Source organism: Ascaphus truei, unplaced genomic scaffold, assembly GCF_040206685.1.
Source record: "Ascaphus truei isolate aAscTru1 unplaced genomic scaffold, aAscTru1.hap1 HAP1_SCAFFOLD_1009, whole genome shotgun sequence".
In the NCBI taxonomy this organism is placed as follows: domain Eukaryota; kingdom Metazoa; phylum Chordata; class Amphibia; order Anura; family Ascaphidae; genus Ascaphus; species Ascaphus truei.
In genome coordinates, this window is record NW_027453873.1 from 43015 (window position 1) to 65200 (window position 22186).

The window sequence follows — 22186 nt, forward strand, 5'->3', positions numbered from 1 at the left end:
GTTCGCGTGTGTGTGTAACGTACATGTTCGCGTGTGTGTGTAACGTACATGTTCGCGTGTGTGTGTGTGTAAAGTACATGTTCGATTCCACGCCGGGGCTGGAATTGTACACGGTTAATTGCATGAAATTGTAATTCGTGGCCGCGTCTCGAGGCCGCGCCCGCCTGCGCGTGTAACCGTCGTTAGCAGCGCTGTTTGTTAACGCTGTTGGTTAAGGGTGCCAGTATAAAGGATGGCACAGACGGGTGGGCGCCAGGCTGCTCCGCTCTTCCATGAGTAACACGGGAGGGAGGACGGTGCGATCATGTGAATGGACCAACACGTGGTGGATACGTTACAAGCTTCCGAACCCCTCCGTGTCAGGGCGGCCCGATGAAGGGCCCGATGAAGGGCCCGATGAAGGGCCCGATGAAGGGCCCGATGAAGGGCCCGATGAGGTTCGGAAGCTTGTAACGTATCAACTACGTTGGATCCATTAAAAAGTATCGTACCCGTCCTCCCTCTCCCCTTCCCTCTCCCCTTCCCTCTCCCCTTCCCTCTCCCCTTCCCACTCCCCTTCCCTGTTACTTCCCTCTCCCCTTCCTCCCCTTCCCTGTTACTTCCCTCTCCCCTTCCCCCTCTCCCCTTCCTCCCCTTCCCTGTTACTTCCCTCTCCCCTTCCCCCTCTCCCCTTCCCCCTCTCCCCTTCCCCCTCTCCCCTTCCCCCTCTCCCCTTCCCCCTCTCCCCCTCTCCCCTTACCCCTCTCCCCTTACCCCTCTCCCCTTACCCCTCTCCCCTTACCCCTCTCCCCTTACCCCTCTCCCCTTACCCCTCTCCCCTTACCCCTCTCCCCTTCCCTCTCCCCTTCCCTGTTACTTCCCTCTCCCCTCTCCCCTTCCCTCTCCCCTTCCCACTCCCCTTCCCTGTTACTTCCCTCTCCCCTTCCCCCTCTCCCCTTCCCACTCCCCTTCCCTGTTACTTCCCTCTCCCCTTCCCCCTCTCCCCTTCCTCCCCTTCCCTGTTACTTCCCTCTCCCCTTCCCCCTCTCCCCTTCCTCCCCTTCCCTGTTACTTCCCCCTCTCCCCTTACCCCTCTTCCCTTACCCCTCTCCCCTTACCCCTCTCCCCTTACCCCTCTCCCTTTACCCCTCTCCCCTTACCCCTCTCCCCTTACCCCTCTCCCCTTACCCCTCTCCCCTTACCCCTCTCCCCTTCCCTGTTACTTCCATATAAGTGATGGCTCCTAAACCTCATTTTCCAGTAGAATTTAACCTGTAAGCGGTAAAATACCGTACTCCAGGCGGCGCGAGGGGAACGGGCGCTTAACCCGTGAGCGCCGTACCCCGCGGCACGACTTCAGCGTCAGATTACTATAAAAACAGATAAAACCAAAGCCCAAGGTGGCGAGCCGAGCGTCGGAACGCGCAAAGATGCCGACGAGACCAAAATGGCGGCCGGTTTAACAAATGACTTCAGTAAAACGGATTTGGCGCGAGCGGAGGCACCGGCGGCGGGAGCAGAGGCACCGGCGCCGCGAACGGGATCCGAGTCAGAGGAGGGAGACAATTCGGAGACGCAGACGGAGGCCAGAGGTCAGGAAACAGTCACCAGGAAGGACTTAGGGGGAATTTGTAACGAAATTAAAGGGGAAAGCAGGGGTAAATAAAGGTCAAAAGTCAAAATAAACCCACCCACCCTCCCCCCAGCACTCATGGGTACCCCAGAGGACAGTAAGAAGAGCACCAAATGCTGACTTATAGTCGGGTACAGGCGCAATGATACCAGCGTGCCCAGGTTCGGGTACAGGCGCAATGATACCAGCGTGCCCAGGTTCGGGTACAGGCGCAATGTTACCAGCGTGCCCAGGTTCGGGTACAGGCGCAATGATACCAGCGTGCCCAGGTTCGGGTACAGGCGCAATGTTACCAGCGTGCCCAGGTTCGGGTACAGGCGCAATGATACCGGCGTGCCCAGGTTCGGGTACAGGTGCAATGATACCAGCGTGCCCAGGTTTGGGTACAATGTTACCAGCGTGCCCAGGTTCGGGTACAGGCGCAATGATACCAGCGTGCCCAGGTTCGGGTACAGGCGCAATGTTACCAGCGTGCCCAGGTTCGGGTACAGGCGCAATGTTACCAGCGTGCCCAGGTTCGGGTACAGGTGCAATGATACCAGCGTGCCCAGGTTTGGGTACAATGATACCAGCGTGCCCAGGTTCGGGTACAGGCGCAACGATACCGGCGTGCCCAGGTTCGGGTACAGGCGCAATGATACCAGCGTGCCCAGGTTCGGGTACAATGATACCAGCGTGCCCAGGTTCGGGTACAGGCGCAATGATACCAGCGTGCCCAGGTTCGGGTACAGGCGCAACGATACCAGCGTGCCCAGGTTCGGGTACAGGCGCAACGATACCAGCGTGCCCAGGTTCGGGTACAGGCGCAATGATACCAGCGTGCCCAGGTTCGGGTACAGGCGCAATGATACCAGCGTGCCCAGGTTCGGGTACAGGCGCAATGATACCAGCGTGCCCAGGTTCGGGTACAGGCGCAATGATACCAGCGTCCCCAGGTTCGGGTACAGGCGCAATGATACCAGCGTGCCCAGGTTCGGGTACAGGCGTAATGATACCAGCGGGTACAGGCGTAATGATACCAGCGTGCCCAGGTTCGGGTACAGGCGCAATGATACCAGCGTGCCCAGGTTCGGGTACAATGATACCAGCGTGCCCAGGTTCGGGTACAGGCGCAATGTTACCAGCGTGCCCAGGTTCGGGTACAGGCGCAATGATACCAGCGTGCCCAGGTTCGGGTACAGGCGCAATGATACCAGCGTGCCCAGGTTCGGGTACAATGATACCGGCGTGCCCAGGTTCGGGTACAGGCGCAATGATACCAGCGTGCCCAGGTTCGGGTACAGGCGCAATGATACCAGCGTGCCCAGGTTCGGGTACAGGCGCAACGATACCAGCGTGCCCAGGTTCGGGTACAGGCGCAATGATACCAGCGTGCCCAGGTTCGGGTACAGGCGCAATGATACCAGCGTGCCCAGGTTCGGGTACAGGCGCAATGATACCAGCGTGCCCAGGTTCGGGTACAGGCGCAATGATACCAGCGTGCCCAGGTTCGGGTACAGGCGCAATGATACCAGCGTGCCCAGGTTCGGGTACAATGATACCAGCGTGCCCAGGTTCGGGTACAATGATACCAGCGTGCCCAGGTTCGGGTACAGGCGCAATGATACCAGCGTGCCCAGGTTCGGGTACAGGCGTAATGATACCAGCGTGCCCAGGTTCGGGTACAGGCGTAATGATATTAGCGTGCCCAGGTTCGGGTACAGGCGTAATGATACCAGCGTGCCCAGGTTTGGGTACAGGCGCAATGATACCGGCGTGCCCAGGTTCGGGTACAGGCGCAATGATACCAGCGTGCCCAGGTTCGGGTACAATGATACCGGCGTGCCCAGGTTCGGGTACAGGCGCAATGATACCAGCGTGCCCAGGTTCGGGTACAGGCGCAATGATACCGGCGTGCCCAGGTTCGGGTACAGGCGCAATGATACCAGCGTGCCCAGGTTCGGGTACAATGATCCCAGCGTGCCCAGGTTCGGGTACAGGCGCAATGATGCCGGCGTGCCCAGGTTCGGGTACAGGCGCAATGATACCGGCGTGCCCAGGTTCGGGTACAGGCGCAATGATACCGGCGTGCCCAGGTTCGGGTACAGGCGCAATGATACCGGCGTGCCCAGGTTCGGGTACAGGCGCAATGATACCAGCGTGCCCAGGTTCGGGTACAGGCGCAATGATACCGGCGTGCCCAGGTTCGGGTACAGGCGCAATGATACCAGCGTGCCCAGGTTCGGGTACAGGCGCAATGATACCAGCGTGCCCAGGTTCGGGTACAGGCGCAATGATACCAGCGTGCCCAGGTTCGGGTACAGGCGCAATGATACCAGCGTGCCCAGGTTCGGGTACAGGCGCAATGATACCAGCGTGCCCAGGTTCGGGTACAATGATACCAGCGTGCCCAGGTTCGGGTACAATGATACCAGCGTGCCCAGGTTCGGGTACAGGCGCAATGATACCAGCGTGCCCAGGTTCGGGTACAGGCGTAATGATACCAGCGTGCCCAGGTTCGGGTACAGGCGTAATGATATTAGCGTGCCCAGGTTCGGGTACAGGCGTAATGATACCAGCGTGCCCAGGTTCGGGTACAGGCGCAATGATACCGGCGTGCCCAGGTTCGGGTACAGGCGCAATGATACCAGCGTGCCCAGGTTCGGGTACAATGATACCGGCGTGCCCAGGTTCGGGTACAGGCGCAATGATACCAGCGTGCCCAGGTTCGGGTACAGGCGCAATGATACCGGCGTGCCCAGGTTCGGGTACAGGCGCAATGATACCAGCGTGCCCAGGTTCGGGTACAATGATCCCAGCGTGCCCAGGTTCGGGTACAGGCGCAATGATGCCGGCGTGCCCAGGTTCGGGTACAGGCGCAATGATACCGGCGTGCCCAGGTTCGGGTACAGGCGCAATGATACCGGCGTGCCCAGGTTCGGGTACAGGCGCAATGATACCGGCGTGCCCAGGTTCGGGTACAGGCGCAATGATACCGGCGTGCCCAGGTTCGGGTACAGGCGCAATGATACCGGCGTGCCCAGGTTCGGGTACAGGCGCAATGATACCAGCGTGCCCAGGTTCGGGTACAGGCGCAATGATACCAGCGTGCCCAGGTTCGGGTACAGGCGCAATGATACCAGCGTGCCCAGGTTCGGGTACAGGCGCAATGATACCAGCGTGCCCAGGTTCGGGTACAGGCGCAATGATACCAGCGTGCCCAGGTTCGGGTACAGGCGCAATGATCCCAGCGTGCCCAGGTTCGGGTACAGGCGCAATGATACCAGCGTGCCCAGGTTCGGGTACAGGCGCAATGATACCAGCGTCCCCGGGTTCGGGTACAGGCGCAATGATACCAGCGTGCCCAGGTTCGGGTACAGGCGCAATGATACCAGCGTGCCCAGGTTCGGGTACAGGCGCAATGATACCAGCGTGCCCAGGTTCGGGTACAGGCGCAATGATACCAGCGTGCCCAGGTTCGGGTACAGGCGCAATGATACCAGCGTGCCCAGGTTCGGGTACAGGCGCAATGATCCCAGCGTGCCCAGGTTCGGGTACAGGCGCAATGATACCAGCGTGCCCAGGTTCGGGTACAATGATTCCAGCGTACCCAGGTTCGGGTACAGACGCAATGATACCAGCGTGCCCAGGTTTGGGTACAGGCGCAATGATACCAGCGTGCCCAGGTTCGGGTACAGGCGCAATGATACCAGCGTGCCCAGGTTCGGGTACAGGCGCAATAATACCAGCGTGCCCAGGTTCGGGTACAGGCGCAACGATACCAGCGTGCCCAGGTTCGGGTACAGGCGCAACGATACCAGCGTGCCCAGGTTCGGGTACAGGCGCAATGATACCAGCGTGCCCAGGTTCGGGTACAGGCGCAATGATCCCAGCGTGCCCAGGTTCTGGTACAGGCGCAATGATCCCAGCGTGCCCAGGTTCGGGTACAGGCGCAATGATCCCAGCGTGCCCAGGTTCGTGTACAATGATACCAGCGTGCCCAGGTTCGGGTACAGGCGCAACGATACCGGCGTGCCCAGGTTCGGGTACAGGCGCAATGATACCAGCGTGCCCAGGTTCGGGTACAGGCGCAATGATACCAGCGTGCCCAGGTTCGGGTACAGGCGCAACGATACCAGCGTGCCCAGGTTCGGGTACAGGCGCAACGATACCAGCGTGCCCAGGTTCGGGTACAGGCGCAATGATACCAGCGTGCCCAGGTTTGGATACAGGCGCAATGATACCAGCGTCCCCAGGTTCGGGTACAGGCGCAATGATACCAGCGTGCCCAGGTTCGGGTACAATGATACCAGCGTGCCCAGGTTCGGGTACAATGATACCAGCGTGCCCAGGTTCGGGTACAGGCGTAATGATACCAGCGTGCCCAGGTTCGGGTACAGGCGTAATGATACCAGCGTGCCCAGGTTCGGGTACAGGCGTAATGATACCAGCGTGCCCAGGTTCGGGTACAGGCGCAATGATACCAGCGTGCCCAGGTTCGGGTACAGGCGCAATGATACCAGCGTGCCCAGGTTCGGGTACAATGATACCAGCGTGCCCAGGTTCGGGTACAGGCGCAATGTTACCAGCGTGCCCAGGTTCGGGTACAGGCGCAATGATACCAGCGTGCCCAGGTTCGGGTACAGGCGCAACGATACCAGCGTGCCCAGGTTCGGGTACAGGCGCAATGATACCAGCGTGCCCAGGTTCGGGTACAGGCGCAATGATACCAGCGTGCCCAGGTTCGGGTACAGGCGCAATGATACCAGCGTGCCCAGGTTCGGGTACAGGCGCAATGATACCAGCGTGCCCAGGTTCGGGTACAATGATACCAGCGTGCCCAGGTTCGGGTACAATGATACCAGCGTGCCCAGGTTCGGGTACAGGCGCAATGATACCAGCGTGCCCAGGTTCGGGTACAATGATACCAGCGTGCCCAGGTTCGGGTACAGGCGCAATGATACCGGCGTGCCCAGGTTCGGGTACAGGCGTAATGATACCAGCGTGCCCAGGTTCGGGTACAGGCGTAATGATACCAGCGTGCCCAGGTTCGGGTACAGGCGCAATGATACCAGCGTGCCCAGGTTCGGGTACAGGCGTAATGATACCAGCGTGCCCAGGTTCGGGTACAGGCGTAATGATACCAGCGTGCCCAGGTTCGGGTACAGGCGCAATGATACCGGCGTGCCCAGGTTCGGGTACAGGCGCAATGATACCAGCGTGCCCAGGTTCGGGTACAATGATACCGGCGTGCCCAGGTTCGGGTACAGGCGCAATGATACCGGCGTGCCCAGGTTCGGGTACAGGCGCAATGATACCAGCGTGCCCAGGTTCGGGTACAGGCGCAATGATACCAGCGTGCCCAGGTTCGGGTACAGGCGCAATGATACCAGCGTGCCCAGGTTTGGGTACAGGCGCAATGATACCAGCGTGCCCAGGTTCGGGTACAGGCACAATGATACCAGCGTGCCCAGGTTCGGGTACAATGATCCCAGCGTGCCCAGGTTCGGGTACAATGATACCAGCGTGCCCAGGTTCGGGTACAGGCGCAATGATACCGGCGTGCCCAGGTTCGGGTACAGGCGCAATGATACCGGCGTGCCCAGGTTCGGGTACAGGCGCAATGATACCAGCGTGCCCAGGTTCGGGTACAGGCGCAATGATACCAGCGTGCCCAGGTTCGGGTACAGGCGCAATGATCCCAGCGTGCCCAGGTTCGGGTACAGGCGCAATGATACCAGCGTGCCCAGGTTCGGGTACAGGCGCAATGATACCAGCGTCCCCGGGTTCGGGTACAGGCGCAATGATACCAGCGTGCCCGGGTTCGGGTACAGGCGCAATGATACCAGCGTGCCCAGGTTCGGGTACAGGCGCAATGATACCAGCGTGCCCAGGTTCGGGTACCGGCGCAACGATACCAGCGTGCCCAGGTTCGGGTACAGGCGCAATGATACCAGCGTGCCCAGGTTCGGGTACAGGCGCAATGATACCAGCGTGCCCAGGTTCGGGTACAGGCGCAATGATACCAGCGTGCCCAGGTTCGGGTACAGACGCAATGATACCAGCGTGCCCAGGTTCGGGTACAGGCGCAATGATACCAGCGTGCCCAGGTTCGGGTACAATGATACCAGCGTGCCCAGGTTCGGGTACAGGCGCAATGATACCAGCGTGCCCAGGTTCGGGTACAGGCGCAATGATCCCAGCGTGCCCAGGTTCGGGTACAGGCGCAATGATACCAGCGTGCCCAGGTTCGGGTACAATGATACCAGCGTACCCAGGTTCGGGTACAGGCGCAATGATACCAGCGTGCCCAGGTTCGGGTACAATGATACCAGCGTGCCCAGGTTCGGGTACAGGCGCAATGATACCAGCGTGCCCAGGTTCGGGTACAGGCGCAATGATCCCAGCGTGCCCAGGTTCGGGTACAGGCGCAATGATACCAGCGTGCCCAGGTTCGGGTACAATGATACCAGCGTACCCAGGTTCGGGTACAGGCGCAATGATACCAGCGTGCCCAGGTTCGGGTACAGGCGCAATGTTACCAGCGTGCCCAGGTTCGGGTACAGGCGCAATGATACCAGCGTGCCCAGGTTCGGGTACAATGATACCGGCGTGCCCAGGTTCGGGTACAGGCGCAATGATACCAGCGTGCCCAGGTTCGGGTACAGGCGCAATGATACCAGCGTGCCCAGGTTCGGGTACAGGCGCAATGTTACCAGCGTGCCCAGGTTCGGGTACAGGCGCAATGATACCAGCGTGCCCAGGTTCGGGTACAGGCGCAATGATACCAGCGTGCCCAGGTTCGGATACAGGCGCAATGATACCAGCGTGCCCAGGTTCGGGTACAGGCGCAATGATACCGGCGTGCCCAGGTTCGGGTACAGGCGCAATGATACCGGCGTGCCCAGGTTCGGGTACAGGCGCAATGATACCAGCGTGCCCAGGTTCGGGTACAATGATACCAGCGTGCCCAGGTTCGGGTACAGGCGCAATGATACCGGCGTGCCCAGGTTCGGGTACAGGCGCAATGATACTGGCGTGCCCAGGTTCGAGTACAGGCGCAATGATACCGGCGTGCCCAGGTTCGGGTACAATGATACCAGCGTGCCCAGGTTCGGGTACAGGCGCAATGATACCAGCGTGCCCAGGTTCGGGTACAGGCGCAATGATACCAGCGTGCCCAGGTTCGGGTACAGGCGCAATGATACCAGCGTGCCCTGGTTCGGGTACAGGCGCAATGATACCAGCGTGCCCAGGTTCAGGTACAATGATTCCAGCGTGCCCAGGTTTGGGGTACAGGCGCAATGATACCAGCGTGCCCAGGTTCGGGTACAGGCGCAATGATACCGGCGTGCCCATGTTCGGGTACAGGCGCAATGATACCGGCGTGCCCAGGTTCGGGTACAGGCGCAATGATACCGGCGTGCCCAGGTTCGGGTACAATGATACCAGCGTGCCCAGGTTCGGGTACAGGCGCAACGATACCGGCGTGCCCAGGTTCGGGTACAGGCGCAATGATACCAGCGTGCCCAGGTTCGGGTACAGGCGCAATGATCCCAGGTTCGGGTACAATGATACCAGCGTGCCCAGGTTCGAGTACAGGCGCAATGATCCCAGCGTGCCCAGGTTCGGGTACAATGATACCAGCGTGCCCAGGTTCGGGTACAGGCGCAATGATACCAGCGTGCCCAGGTTCGGGTACAGGCGCAATGATCCCAGCGTGCCCAGGTTCGGGTACAGGCGCAATGATACCAGCGTGCCCAGGTTCGGGTACAATGATACCAGCGTACCCAGGTTCGGGTACAGGCGCAATGATACCAGCGTGCCCAGGTTCGGGTACAATGATACCAGCGTGCCCAGGTTCGGGTACAGGCGCAATGATACCAGCGTGCCCAGGTTCGGGTACAGGCGCAATGATCCCAGCGTGCCCAGGTTCGGGTACAGGCGCAATGATACCAGCGTGCCCAGGTTCGGGTACAATGATACCAGCGTACCCAGGTTCGGGTACAGGCGCAATGATACCAGCGTGCCCAGGTTCGGGTACAGGCGCAATGTTACCAGCGTGCCCAGGTTCGGGTACAGGCGCAATGATACCAGCGTGCCCAGGTTCGGGTACAATGATACCGGCGTGCCCAGGTTCGGGTACAGGCGCAATGATACCAGCGTGCCCAGGTTCGGGTACAGGCGCAATGATACCAGCGTGCCCAGGTTCGGGTACAGGCGCAATGTTACCAGCGTGCCCAGGTTCGGGTACAGGCGCAATGATACCAGCGTGCCCAGGTTCGGGTACAGGCGCAATGATACCAGCGTGCCCAGGTTCGGGTACAGGCGCAATGATACCAGCGTGCCCAGGTTCGGGTACAGGCGCAATGATACCAGCGTGCCCAGGTTCGGGTACAGGCGCAATGATACCAGCGTGCCCAGGTTCGGGTACAGGCGCAATGATACCGGCGTGCCCAGGTTCGGGTACAGGCGCAATGATACCAGCGTGCCCAGGTTCGGGTACAATGATACCAGCGTGCCCAGGTTCGGGTACAGGCGCAATGATACCGGCGTGCCCAGGTTCGGGTACAGGCGCAATGATACTGGCGTGCCCAGGTTCGAGTACAGGCGCAATGATACCGGCGTGCCCAGGTTCGGGTACAATGATACCAGCGTGCCCAGGTTCGGGTACAGGCGCAATGATACCAGCGTGCCCAGGTTCGGGTACAGGCGCAATGATACCAGCGTGCCCAGGTTCGGGTACAGGCGCAATGATACCAGCGTGCCCTGGTTCGGGTACAGGCGCAATGATACCAGCGTGCCCAGGTTCAGGTACAATGATTCCAGCGTGCCCAGGTTTGGGGTACAGGCGCAATGATACCAGCGTGCCCAGGTTCGGGTACAGGCGCAATGATACCGGCGTGCCCATGTTCGGGTACAGGCGCAATGATACCGGCGTGCCCAGGTTCGGGTACAGGCGCAATGATACCGGCGTGCCCAGGTTCGGGTACAATGATACCAGCGTGCCCAGGTTCGGGTACAGGCGCAACGATACCGGCGTGCCCAGGTTCGGGTACAGGCGCAATGATACCAGCGTGCCCAGGTTCGGGTACAGGCGCAATGATCCCAGGTTCGGGTACAATGATACCAGCGTGCCCAGGTTCGAGTACAGGCGCAATGATCCCAGCGTGCCCAGGTTCGGGTACAATGATACCAGCGTGCCCAGGTTCGGGTACAGGCGCAATGATACCGGCGTGCCCAGGTTCGGGTACAATGATACCGGCGTGCCCAGGTTCGGGTACAATGATACCAGCGTGCCCAGGTTCGGGTACAGGCGCAACGATACCGGCGTGCCCAGGTTCGGGTACAGGCGCAATGATACCAGCGTGCCCAGGTTCGGGTACAGGCGCAATGATACCAGCGTGCCCAGGTTCGGGTACAGGCGCAACGATACCAGCGTGCCCAGTTTCGGGTACAGGCGCAATGATACCAGCGTGCCCAGGTTTGGATACAGGCGCAATGATACCAGCGTCCCCAGGTTCGGGTACAGGCGCAATGATACCAGCGTGCCCAGGTTCGGGTACAATGATACCAGCGTGCCCAGGTTCGGGTACAATGATACCAGCGTGCCCAGGTTCGGGTACAGGCGTAATGATACCAGCGTGCCCAGGTTCGGGTACAGGCGTAATGATACCAGCGTGCCCAGGTTCGGGTACAGGCGCAATGATACCAGCGTGCCCAGGTTCGGGTACAATGATACCAGCGTGCCCAGGTTCGGGTACAGGCGCAATGTTACCAGCGTGCCCAGGTTCGGGTACAGGCGCAATGATACCAGCGTGCCCAGGTTCGGGTACAGGCGCAACGATACCAGCGTGCCCAGGTTCGGGTACAGGCGCAATGATACCAGCGTGCCCAGGTTTGGATACAGGCGCAATGATACCAGCGTCCCCAGGTTCGGGTACAGGCGCAATGATACCAGCGTGCCCAGGTTCGGGTACAGGCGCAATGATACCAGCGTGCCCAGGTTCGGGTACAGGCGCAATGATACCAGCGTGCCCAGGTTCGGGTACAGGCGCAATGATACCAGCGTGCCCAGGTTCGGGTACAGGCGCAATGATACCAGCGTGCCCAGGTTCGGGTACAATGATACCAGCGTGCCCAGGTTCGGGTACAATGATACCAGCGTGCCCAGGTTCGGGTACAGGCGCAATGATACCAGCGTGCCCAGGTTCGGGTACAGGCGCAATGATACCAGCGTGCCCAGGTTCGGGTACAGGCGTAATGATACCAGCGTGCCCAGGTTCGGGTACAGGCGTAATGATACCAGCGTGCCCAGGTTCGGGTACAATGATACCGGCGTGCCCAGGTTCGGGTACAGGCGCAATGATACCAGCGTGCCCAGGTTCGGGTACAGGCGCAATGATACCGGCGTGCCCAGGTTCGGGTACAGGCGCAATGATACCAGCGTGCCCAGGTTCGGGTACAATGATCCCAGCGTGCCCAGGTTCGGGTACAGGCGCAATGATGCCGGCGTGCCCAGGTTCGGGTACAGGCGCAATGATACCGGCGTGCCCAGGTTCGGGTACAGGCGCAATGATACCGGCGTGCCCAGGTTCGGGTACAGGCGCAATGATACCAGCGTGCCCAGGTTCGGGTACAGGCGCAATGATACCGGCGTGCCCAGGTTCGGGTACAGGCGCAATGATACCAGCGTGCCCAGGTTCGGGTACAGGCGCAATGATACCAGCGTGCCCAGGTTCGGGTACAGGCGCAATGATACCAGCGTGCCCAGGTTCGGGTACAGGCGCAATGATACCAGCGTGCCCAGGTTCGGGTACAGGCGCAATGATACCAGCGTCCCCGGGTTCGGGTACAGGCGCAATGATACCAGCGTGCCCAGGTTCGGGTACAGGCGCAATGATACCAGCGTGCCCAGGTTCGGGTACAGGCGCAATGATACCAGCGTGCCCAGGTTCGGGTACAGGCGCAATGATACCAGCGTGCCCAGGTTCGGGTACAGGCGCAATGATACCAGCGTGCCCAGGTTCGGGTACAGGCGCAATGATCCCAGCGTGCCCAGGTTCGGGTACAGGCGCAATGATACCAGCGTGCCCAGGTTCGGGTACAATGATACCAGCGTACCCAGGTTCGGGTACAGGCGCAATGATACCAGCGTGCCCAGGTTTGGGTACAGGCGCAATGATACCAGCGTGCCCAGGTTCTGGTACAGGCGCAATGATACCAGCGTGCCCAGGTTCGGGTACAGACGCAATGATACCAGCGTGCCCAGGTTCGGGTACAGACGCAATGATACCAGCGTGCCCAGGTTCGGGTACAGGCGCAATGATCCCAGCGTGCCCAGGTTCGTGTACAATGATACCAGCGTGCCCAGGTTCGGGTACAGGCGCAATGATACCAGCGTGCCCAGGTTCGGGTACAGGCGCAATGATACCAGCGTGCCCAGGTTCGGGTACAGGCGCAATGATACCAGCGTGCCCAGGTTCGGGTACAGGCGCAACGATACCAGCGTGCCCAGGTTCGGGTACAGGCGCAATGATACCAGCGTGCCCAGGTTCGGGTACAGGCGCAATGATCCCAGCGTGCCCAGGTTCTGGTACAGGCGCAATGATCCCAGCGTGCCCAGGTTCGGGTACAGGCGCAATGATACCAGCGTGCCCAGGTTCGTGTACAATGATACCAGCGTGCCCAGGTTCGGGTACAGGCGCAACGATACCGGCGTGCCCAGGTTCGGGTACAGGCGCAATGATACCAGCGTGCCCAGGTTCGGGTACAGGCGCAACGATACCAGCGTGCCCAGGTTCGGGTACAGGCGCAACGATACCAGCGTGCCCAGGTTCGGGTACAGGCGCAATGATACCAGCGTGCCCAGGTTTGGATACAGGCGCAATGATACCAGCGTCCCCAGGTTCGGGTACAGGCGCAATGATACCAGCGTGCCCAGGTTCGGGTACAATGATACCAGCGTGCCCAGGTTCGGGTACAATGATACCAGCGTGCCCAGGTTCGGGTACAGGCGTAATGATACCAGCGTGCCCAGGTTCGGGTACAGGCGTAATGATACCAGCGTGCCCAGGTTCGGGTACAGGCGTAATGATACCAGCGTGCCCAGGTTCGGGTACAGGCGCAATGATACCAGCGTGCCCAGGTTCGGGTACAGGCGCAATGATACCAGCGTGCCCAGGTTCGGGTACAATGATACCAGCGTGCCCAGGTTCGGGTACAGGCGCAATGATCCCAGCGTGCCCAGGTTCGTGTACAATGATACCAGCGTGCCCAGGTTCGGGTACAGGCGCAATGATACCAGCGTGCCCAGGTTCGGGTACAGGCGCAATGATACCAGCGTGCCCAGGTTCGGGTACAGGCGCAATGATACCAGCGTGCCCAGGTTCGGGTACAGGCGCAACGATACCAGCGTGCCCAGGTTCGGGTACAGGCGCAATGATACCAGCGTGCCCAGGTTCGGGTACAGGCGCAATGATCCCAGCGTGCCCAGGTTCTGGTACAGGCGCAATGATCCCAGCGTGCCCAGGTTCGGGTACAGGCGCAATGATCCCAGCGTGCCCAGGTTCGTGTACAATGATACCAGCGTGCCCAGGTTCGGGTACAGGCGCAACGATACCGGCGTGCCCAGGTTCGGGTACAGGCGCAATGATACCAGCGTGCCCAGGTTCGGGTACAGGCGCAACGATACCAGCGTGCCCAGGTTCGGGTACAGGCGCAACGATACCAGCGTGCCCAGGTTCGGGTACAGGCGCAATGATACCAGCGTGCCCAGGTTCGGGTACAATGATACCGGCGTGCCCAGGTTCGGGTACAGGCGCAACGATACCAGCGTGCCCAGGTTCGGGTACAGGCGCAATGATACCAGCGTGCCCAGGTTTGGATACAGGCGCAATGATACCAGCGTCCCCAGGTTCGGGTACAGGCGCAATGATACCAGCGTGCCCAGGTTCGGGTACAATGATACCAGCGTGCCCAGGTTCGGGTACAATCATACCAGCGTGCCCAGGTTCGGGTACAGGCGTAATGATACCAGCGTGCCCAGGTTCGGGTACAGGCGTAATGATACCAGCGTGCCCAGGTTCGGGTACAGGCGTAATGATACCAGCGTGCCCAGGTTCGGGTACAGGCGCAATGATACCAGCGTGCCCAGGTTCGGGTACAGGCGCAATGATACCAGCGTGCCCAGGTTCGGGTACAGGCGCAACGATACCAGCGTGCCCAGGTTCGGGTACAGGCGCAATGATACCAGCGTGCCCAGGTTCGGGTACAGGCGCAATGATACCAGCGTGCCCAGGTTCGGGTACAGGCGCAATGATACCAGCGTGCCCAGGTTCGGGTACAGGCGCAATGATACCAGCGTGCCCAGGTTCGGGTACAATGATACCAGCGTGCCCAGGTTCGGGTACAATGATACCAGCGTGCCCAGGTTCGGGTACAGGCGCAATGATACCAGCGTGCCCAGGTTCGGGTACAATGATACCAGCGTGCCCAGGTTCGGGTACAGGCGCAATGATACCAGCGTGCCCAGGTTCGGGTACAGGCGTAATGATACCAGCGTGCCCAGGTTCGGGTACAGGCGTAATGATACCAGCGTGCCCAGGTTCGGGTACAGGCGCAATGATACCGGCGTGCCCAGGTTCGGGTACAGGCGCAATGATACCAGCGTGCCCAGGTTCGGGTACAATGATACCGGCGTGCCCAGGTTCGGGTACAGGCGCAATGATACCGGCGTGCCCAGGTTCGGGTACAGGCGCAATGATACCAGCGTGCCCAGGTTCGGGTACAGGCGCAATGATACCAGCGTGCCCAGGTTCGGGTACAGGCGCAATGATACCAGCGTGCCCAGGTTTGGGTACAGGCGCAATGATACCGGCGTGCCCAGGTTCGGGTACAGGCGCAATGATACCAGCGTGCCCAGGTTCGGGTACAGGCGCAATGATACCAGCGTGCCCAGGTTTGGATACAGGCGCAATGATACCAGCGTGCCCAGGTTCGGGTACAGGCGCAATGATACCAGCGTGCCCAGGTTCGGGTACAGGCGCAATGATACCAGCGTGCCCAGGTTCGGGTACAGGCGCAATGATACCAGCGTGCCCAGGTTCGGGTACAATGATACCAGTGTGCCCAGGTTCGGGTACAGGCGCAATGTTACCAGCGTGCCCAGGTTCGGGTACAGGCGCAATGATACCAGCGTGCCCAGGTTCGGGTACAGGCGCAACGATACCAGCGTGCCCAGGTTCGGGTACAGGCGCAATGATACCAGCGTGCCCAGGTTCGGGTACAGGCGTAATGATACCAGCGTGCCCAGGTTCGGGTACAGGCGCAACGATACCGGCGTGCCCAGGTTCGGATACAGGCGCAATGATACCGGCGTGCCCAGGTTCGGGTACAGGCGTAATGATACCGGCGTGCCCAGGTTCGGGTACAGGCGCAATGATACCAGCGTGCCCAGGTTCGGGTACAGGCGCAATGATACCAGCGTGCCCAGGTTCGGGTACAGGCGCAATGATACCAGCGTGCCCAGGTTCGGGTACAGGCGCAATGATACCAGCGTGCCCAGGTTCGGGTACAATGATACCAGCGTGCCCAGGTTCGGGTACAATGATACCAGCGTGCCCAGGTTCGGGTACAGGCGCAATGATACCGGCGTGCCCAGGTTCGGGTACAGGCGCAATGATACCAGCGTGCCCAGGTTCGGGTACAGGCGCAATGATATCAGCGTGCCCAGGTTCAGGTACAGGCGCAATGATACCAGCGTGCCCAGGTTCGGGTACAGGCGCAATGATACCAGCGTCCCCGGGTTCGGGTACAGGCGCAATGATACCAGCGTGCCCAGGTTCGGGTACAGGCGCAATGATACCAGCGTGCCCAGGTTCGGGTACAGGCGCAATGATACCAGCGTGCCCAGGTTCGGGTACAGGCGCAATGATACCAGCGTGCCCAGGTTCGGGTACCGGCGCAACGATACCAGCGTGCCCAGGTTCGGGTACAGGCGCAATGATACCAGCGTGCCCAGGTTCGGGTACAGGCGCAATGATACCAGCGTGCCCAGGTTCGGGTACAGGCGCAATGATACCAGCGTGCCCAGGTTCGGGTACAGACGCAATGATACCAGCGTGCCCAGGTTCGGGTACAGGCGCAATGATACCAGCGTGCCCAGGTTCGGGTACAGACGCAATGATACCAGCGTGCCCAGGTTCGGGTACAGGCGCAATGATACCAGCGTGCCCAGGTTCGGGTACAATGATACCAGCGTACCCAGGTTCGGGTACAGGCGCAATGATACCAGCGTGCCCAGGTTTGGGTACAGGCGCAATGATACCAGCGTGCCCAGGTTCGGGTACAGGCGCAATGATACCAGCGTGCCCAGGTTCGGGTACAGGCGCAATGATACCAGCGTGCCCAGGTTCGGGTACAGGCGCAATGATACCAGCGTGCCCAGGTTCGGGTACAGACGCAATGATACCAGCGTGCCCAGGTTCGGGTACAGGCGCAATGATACCAGCGTGCCCAGGTTCGGGTACAGGCGCAATGATACCAGCGTGCCCAGGTTCGGGTACAGGCGCAATGATACCAGCGTGCCCAGGTTCGGGTACAGGCGCAATGATATCAGCGTGCCCAGATTCGGGTACAGGCGCAATGATACCAGCGTGCCCAGGTTCGGGTACAGGCGCAATGATACCAGCGTGCCCAGGTTCGGGTACAGGCGCAACGATGCCAGCGTGCCCAGGTTCGGGTACAGGCGCAATGATACCAGCGTGCCCAGGTTCGGGTACAGGCGCAATGATACCAGCGTGCCCAGGTACGGGTACAATGATACCAGCGTGCCCAGGTTCGGGTACAGGCGCAATGATACCAGCGTGCCCAGGTTCGGGTACAATGATACCAGCGTGCCCAGGTTCGGGTACAGGCGCAATGATACCAGCGTGCCCAGGTTCGGGTACAGGCGCAATGATACCAGCGTGCCCAGGTTCGGGTACAGGCGCAATGATACCAGCGTGCCCAGGTTCGGGTACAATGATACCAGCGTGCCCAGGTTCGGGTACAGGCACAATGATACCGGCGTGCCCAGGTTCGGGTACAGGCGCAATGATACCGGCGTGCCCAGGTTCGGGTACAGGCGCAATGATACCAGCGTGCCCAGGTCGGGTACAATGATACCAGCGTGCCCAGGTTCGGGTACAGGCGCAATGATACCAGCGTGCCCAGGTTCGGGTACAGGCGCAATGATACCAGCGTGCCCAGGTTCGGGTACAATGATACCAGCGTGCCCAGGTTCGGGTACAGGCGCAATGATACCAGCGTGCCCAGGTTCGGGTACAATGATACCAGCGTGCCCAGGTTCGGGTACAATGATACCAGCGTGCCCAGGTTCGGGTACAGGCGCAATGATACCAGCGTGCCCAGGTTCGGGTACAATGATACCAGCGTGCCCAGGTTCGGGTACAGGCGCAATGATACCAGCGTGCCCAGGTTCGGGTACAGGCGCAATGATACCAGCGTGCCCAGGTTCGGGTACAGGCGCAATGATACCAGCGTGCCCAGGTTCGGGTACAATGATACCAGCGTGCCCAGGTTCGGGTACAGGCACAATGATACCGGCGTGCCCAGGTTCGGGTACAGGCGCAATGATACCGGCGTGCCCAGGTTCGGGTACAGGCGCAATGATACCAGCGTGCCCAGGTCGGGTACAATGATACCAGCGTGCCCAGGTTCGGGTACAGGCGCAATGATACCAGCGTGCCCAGGTTCGGGTACAGGCGCAATGATACCAGCGTGCCCAGGTTCGGGTACAATGATACCAGCGTGCCCAGGTTCGGGTACAGGCGCAATGATACCAGCGTGCCCAGGTTCGGGTACAGGCGCAATGATACCAGCGTGCCCAGGTTCGGGTACAATGATACCGGCGTGCCCAGGTTCGGGTACAGGCGCAATGATACCAGCGTGCCCAGGTTCGGGTACAGGCGCAATGATACCAGCGTGCCCAGGTTCGGGTACAGGCGCAATGTTACCAGCGTGCCCAGGTTCGGGTACAGGCGCAATGATACCAGCGTGCCCAGGTTCGGGTACAGGCGCAATGATACCAGCGTGCCCAGGTTCGGGTACAGGCGCAATGATACCAGCGTGCCCAGGTTCGGGTACAGGCGCAATGATACCAGCGTGCCCAGGTTCGGGTACAGGCGCAATGATACCGGCGTGCCCAGGTTCGGGTACAGGCGCAATGATACCGGCGTGCCCAGGTTCGGGTACAGGCGCAATGATACCAGCGTGCCCAGGTTCGGGTACAATGATACCAGCGTGCCCAGGTTCGGGTACAGGCGCAATGATACCGGCGTGCCCAGGTTCGGGTACAGGCGCAATGATACTGGCGTGCCCAGGTTCGAGTACAGGCGCAATGATACCGGCGTGCCCAGGTTCGGGTACAATGATACCAGCGTGCCCAGGTTCGGGTACAGGCGCAATGATACCAGCGTGCCCAGGTTCGGGTACAGGCGCAATGATACCAGCGTGCCCAGGTTCGGGTACAGGCGCAATGATACCAGCGTGCCCTGGTTCGGGTACAGGCGCAATGATACCAGCGTGCCCAGGTTCAGGTACAATGATACCAGCGTGCCCAGGTTTGGGGTACAGGCGCAATGATACCAGCGTGCCCAGGTTCGGGTACAGGCGCAATGATACCGGCGTGCCCAGGTTCGGGTACAGGCGCAATGATACCGGCGTGCCCAGGTTCGGGTACAGGCGCAATGATACCGGCGTGCCCAGGTTCGGGTACAATGATACCAGCGTGCCCAGGTTCGGGTACAGGCGCAACGATACCGGCGTGCCCAGGTTCGGGTACAGGCGCAATGATACCAGCGTGCCCAGGTTCGGGTACAGGCGCAATGATCCCAGGTTCGGGTACAATGATACCAGCGTGCCCAGGTTCGAGTACAGGCGCAATGATCCCAGCGTGCCCAGGTTCGGGTACAATGATACCAGCGTGCCCAGGTTCGGGTACAGGCGCAATGTTACCAGCGTGCCCAGGTTCGGGTACAGGCGCAATGATACCAGCGTGCCCAGGTTCGGGTACAGGCGCAACGATACCAGCGTGCCCAGGTTCGGGTACAGGCGCAATGATACCAGCGTGCCCAGGTTCGGGTACAGGCGTAATGATACCAGCGTGCCCAGGTTCGGGTACAGGCGCAACGATACCAGCGTGCCCAGGTTCAGATACAGGCGCAATGATACCGGCGTGCCCAGGTTCGGGTACAGGCGCAATGATACCAGCGTGCCCAGGTTCGGGTACAATGATACCAGCGTGCCCAGGTTCGGGTACAGGCGCAATGATACCAGCGTGCCCAGGTTCGGGTACAGGCGCAATGATACCAGCGTGCCCAGGTTCGGGTACAGGCGCAATGATACCAGCGTGCCCAGGTTCGGGTACAATGATACCAGCGTGCCCAGGTTCGGGTACAGGCGCAATGATACCGGCGTGCCCAGGTTCGGGTACAGGCGCAATGATACCGGCGTGCCCAGGTTCGGGTACAATGATACCAGCGTGCCCAGGTTCGGGTACAGGCGCAACGATACCGGCGTGCCCAGGTTCGGGTACAGGCGCAATGATACCAGCGTGCCCAGGTTCGGGTACAGGCGCAATGATCCCAGGTTCGGGTACAATGATACCAGCGTGCCCAGGTTCGAGTACAGGCGCAATGATCCCAGCGTGCCCAGGTTCGGGTACAATGATACCAGCGTGCCCAGGTTCGGGTACAGGCGCAATGTTACCAGCGTGCCCAGGTTCGGGTACAGGCGCAATGATACCAGCGTGCCCAGGTTCGGGTACAGGCGCAACGATACCAGCGTGCCCAGGTTCGGGTACAGGCGCAATGATACCAGCGTGCCCAGGTTCGGGTACAGGCGTAATGATACCAGCGTGCCCAGGTTCGGGTACAGGCGCAACGATACCAGCGTGCCCAGGTTCAGATACAGGCGCAATGATACCGGCGTGCCCAGGTTCGGGTACAGGCGCAATGATACCAGCGTGCCCAGGTTCGGGTACAATGATACCAGCGTGCCCAGGTTCGGGTACAGGCGCAATGATACCAGCGTGCCCAGGTTCGGGTACAGGCGCAATGATACCAGCGTGCCCAGGTTCGGGTACAGGCGCAATGATACCAGCGTGCCCAGGTTCGGGTACAATGATACCAGCGTGCCCAGGTTCGGGTACAGGCGCAACGATACCAGCGTGCCCAGGTTCAGATACAGGCGCAATGATACCGGCGTGCCCAGGTTCGGGTACAGGCGCAATGATACCAGCGTGCCCAGGTTCGGGTACAATGATACCAGCGTGCCCAGGTTCGGGTACAGGCGCAATGATACCAGCGTGCCCAGGTTCGGGTACAGGCGCAATGATACCAGCGTGCCCAGGTTCGGGTACAGGCGCAATGATACCAGCGTGCCCAGGTTCGGGTACAATGATACCAGCGTGCCCAGGTTCGGGTACAGGCACAATGATACCGGCGTGCCCAGGTTCGGGTACAGGCGCAATGATACCGGCGTGCCCAGGTTCGGGTACAGGCGCAATGATACCAGCGTGCCCAGGTCGGGTACAATGATACCAGCGTGCCCAGGTTCGGGTACAGGCGCAATGATACCAGCGTGCCCAGGTTCGGGTACAGGCGCAATGATACCAGCGTGCCCAGGTTCGGGTACAATGATACCAGCGTGCCCAGGTTCGGGTACAGGCGCAATGATACCAGCGTGCCCAGGTTCGGGTACAATGATACCAGCGTGCCCAGGTTCGGGTACAATGATACCAGCGTGCCCAGGTTCGGGTACAGGCGCAATGATACCAGCGTGCCCAGGTTCGGGTACAATGATACCAGCGTGCCCAGGTTCGGGTACAGGCGCAATGATACCAGCGTGCCCAGGTTCGGGTACAGGCGCAATGATACCAGCGTGCCCAGGTTCGGGTACAGGCGCAATGATACCAGCGTGCCCAGGTTCGGGTACAATGATACCAGCGTGCCCAGGTTCGGGTACAGGCACAATGATACCGGCGTGCCCAGGTTCGGGTACAGGCGCAATGATACCGGCGTGCCCAGGTTCGGGTACAGGCGCAATGATACCAGCGTGCCCAGGTCGGGTACAATGATACCAGCGTGCCCAGGTTCGGGTACAGGCGCAATGATACCAGCGTGCCCAGGTTCGGGTACAGGCGCAATGATACCAGCGTGCCCAGGTTCGGGTACAATGATACCAGCGTGCCCAGGTTCGGGTACAGGCGCAATGATACCAGCGTGCCCAGGTTCGGGTACAGGCGCAATGATACCAGCGTGCCCAGGTTCGGGTACAATGATACCGGCGTGCCCAGGTTCGGGTACAGGCGCAATGATACCAGCGTGCCCAGGTTCGGGTACAGGCGCAATGATACCAGCGTGCCCAGGTTCGGGTACAGGCGCAATGTTACCAGCGTGCCCAGGTTCGGGTACAGGCGCAATGATACCAGCGTGCCCAGGTTCGGGTACAGGCGCAATGATACCAGCGTGCCCAGGTTCGGGTACAGGCGCAATGATACCAGCGTGCCCAGGTTCGGGTACAGGCGCAATG

At 60.5% G+C, this 22186-nt stretch overlaps 1 protein-coding gene across 3 annotated transcripts in view; it reads left to right on the top strand.

Moving 5' to 3' along the window:
- Positions 1-22186, top strand: part of LOC142474890 (TBC1 domain family member 20-like) — a 97898-nt gene that overhangs the window by 34972 nt on the left and 40740 nt on the right. The gene's annotated exons all lie outside the window — the stretch shown is intronic.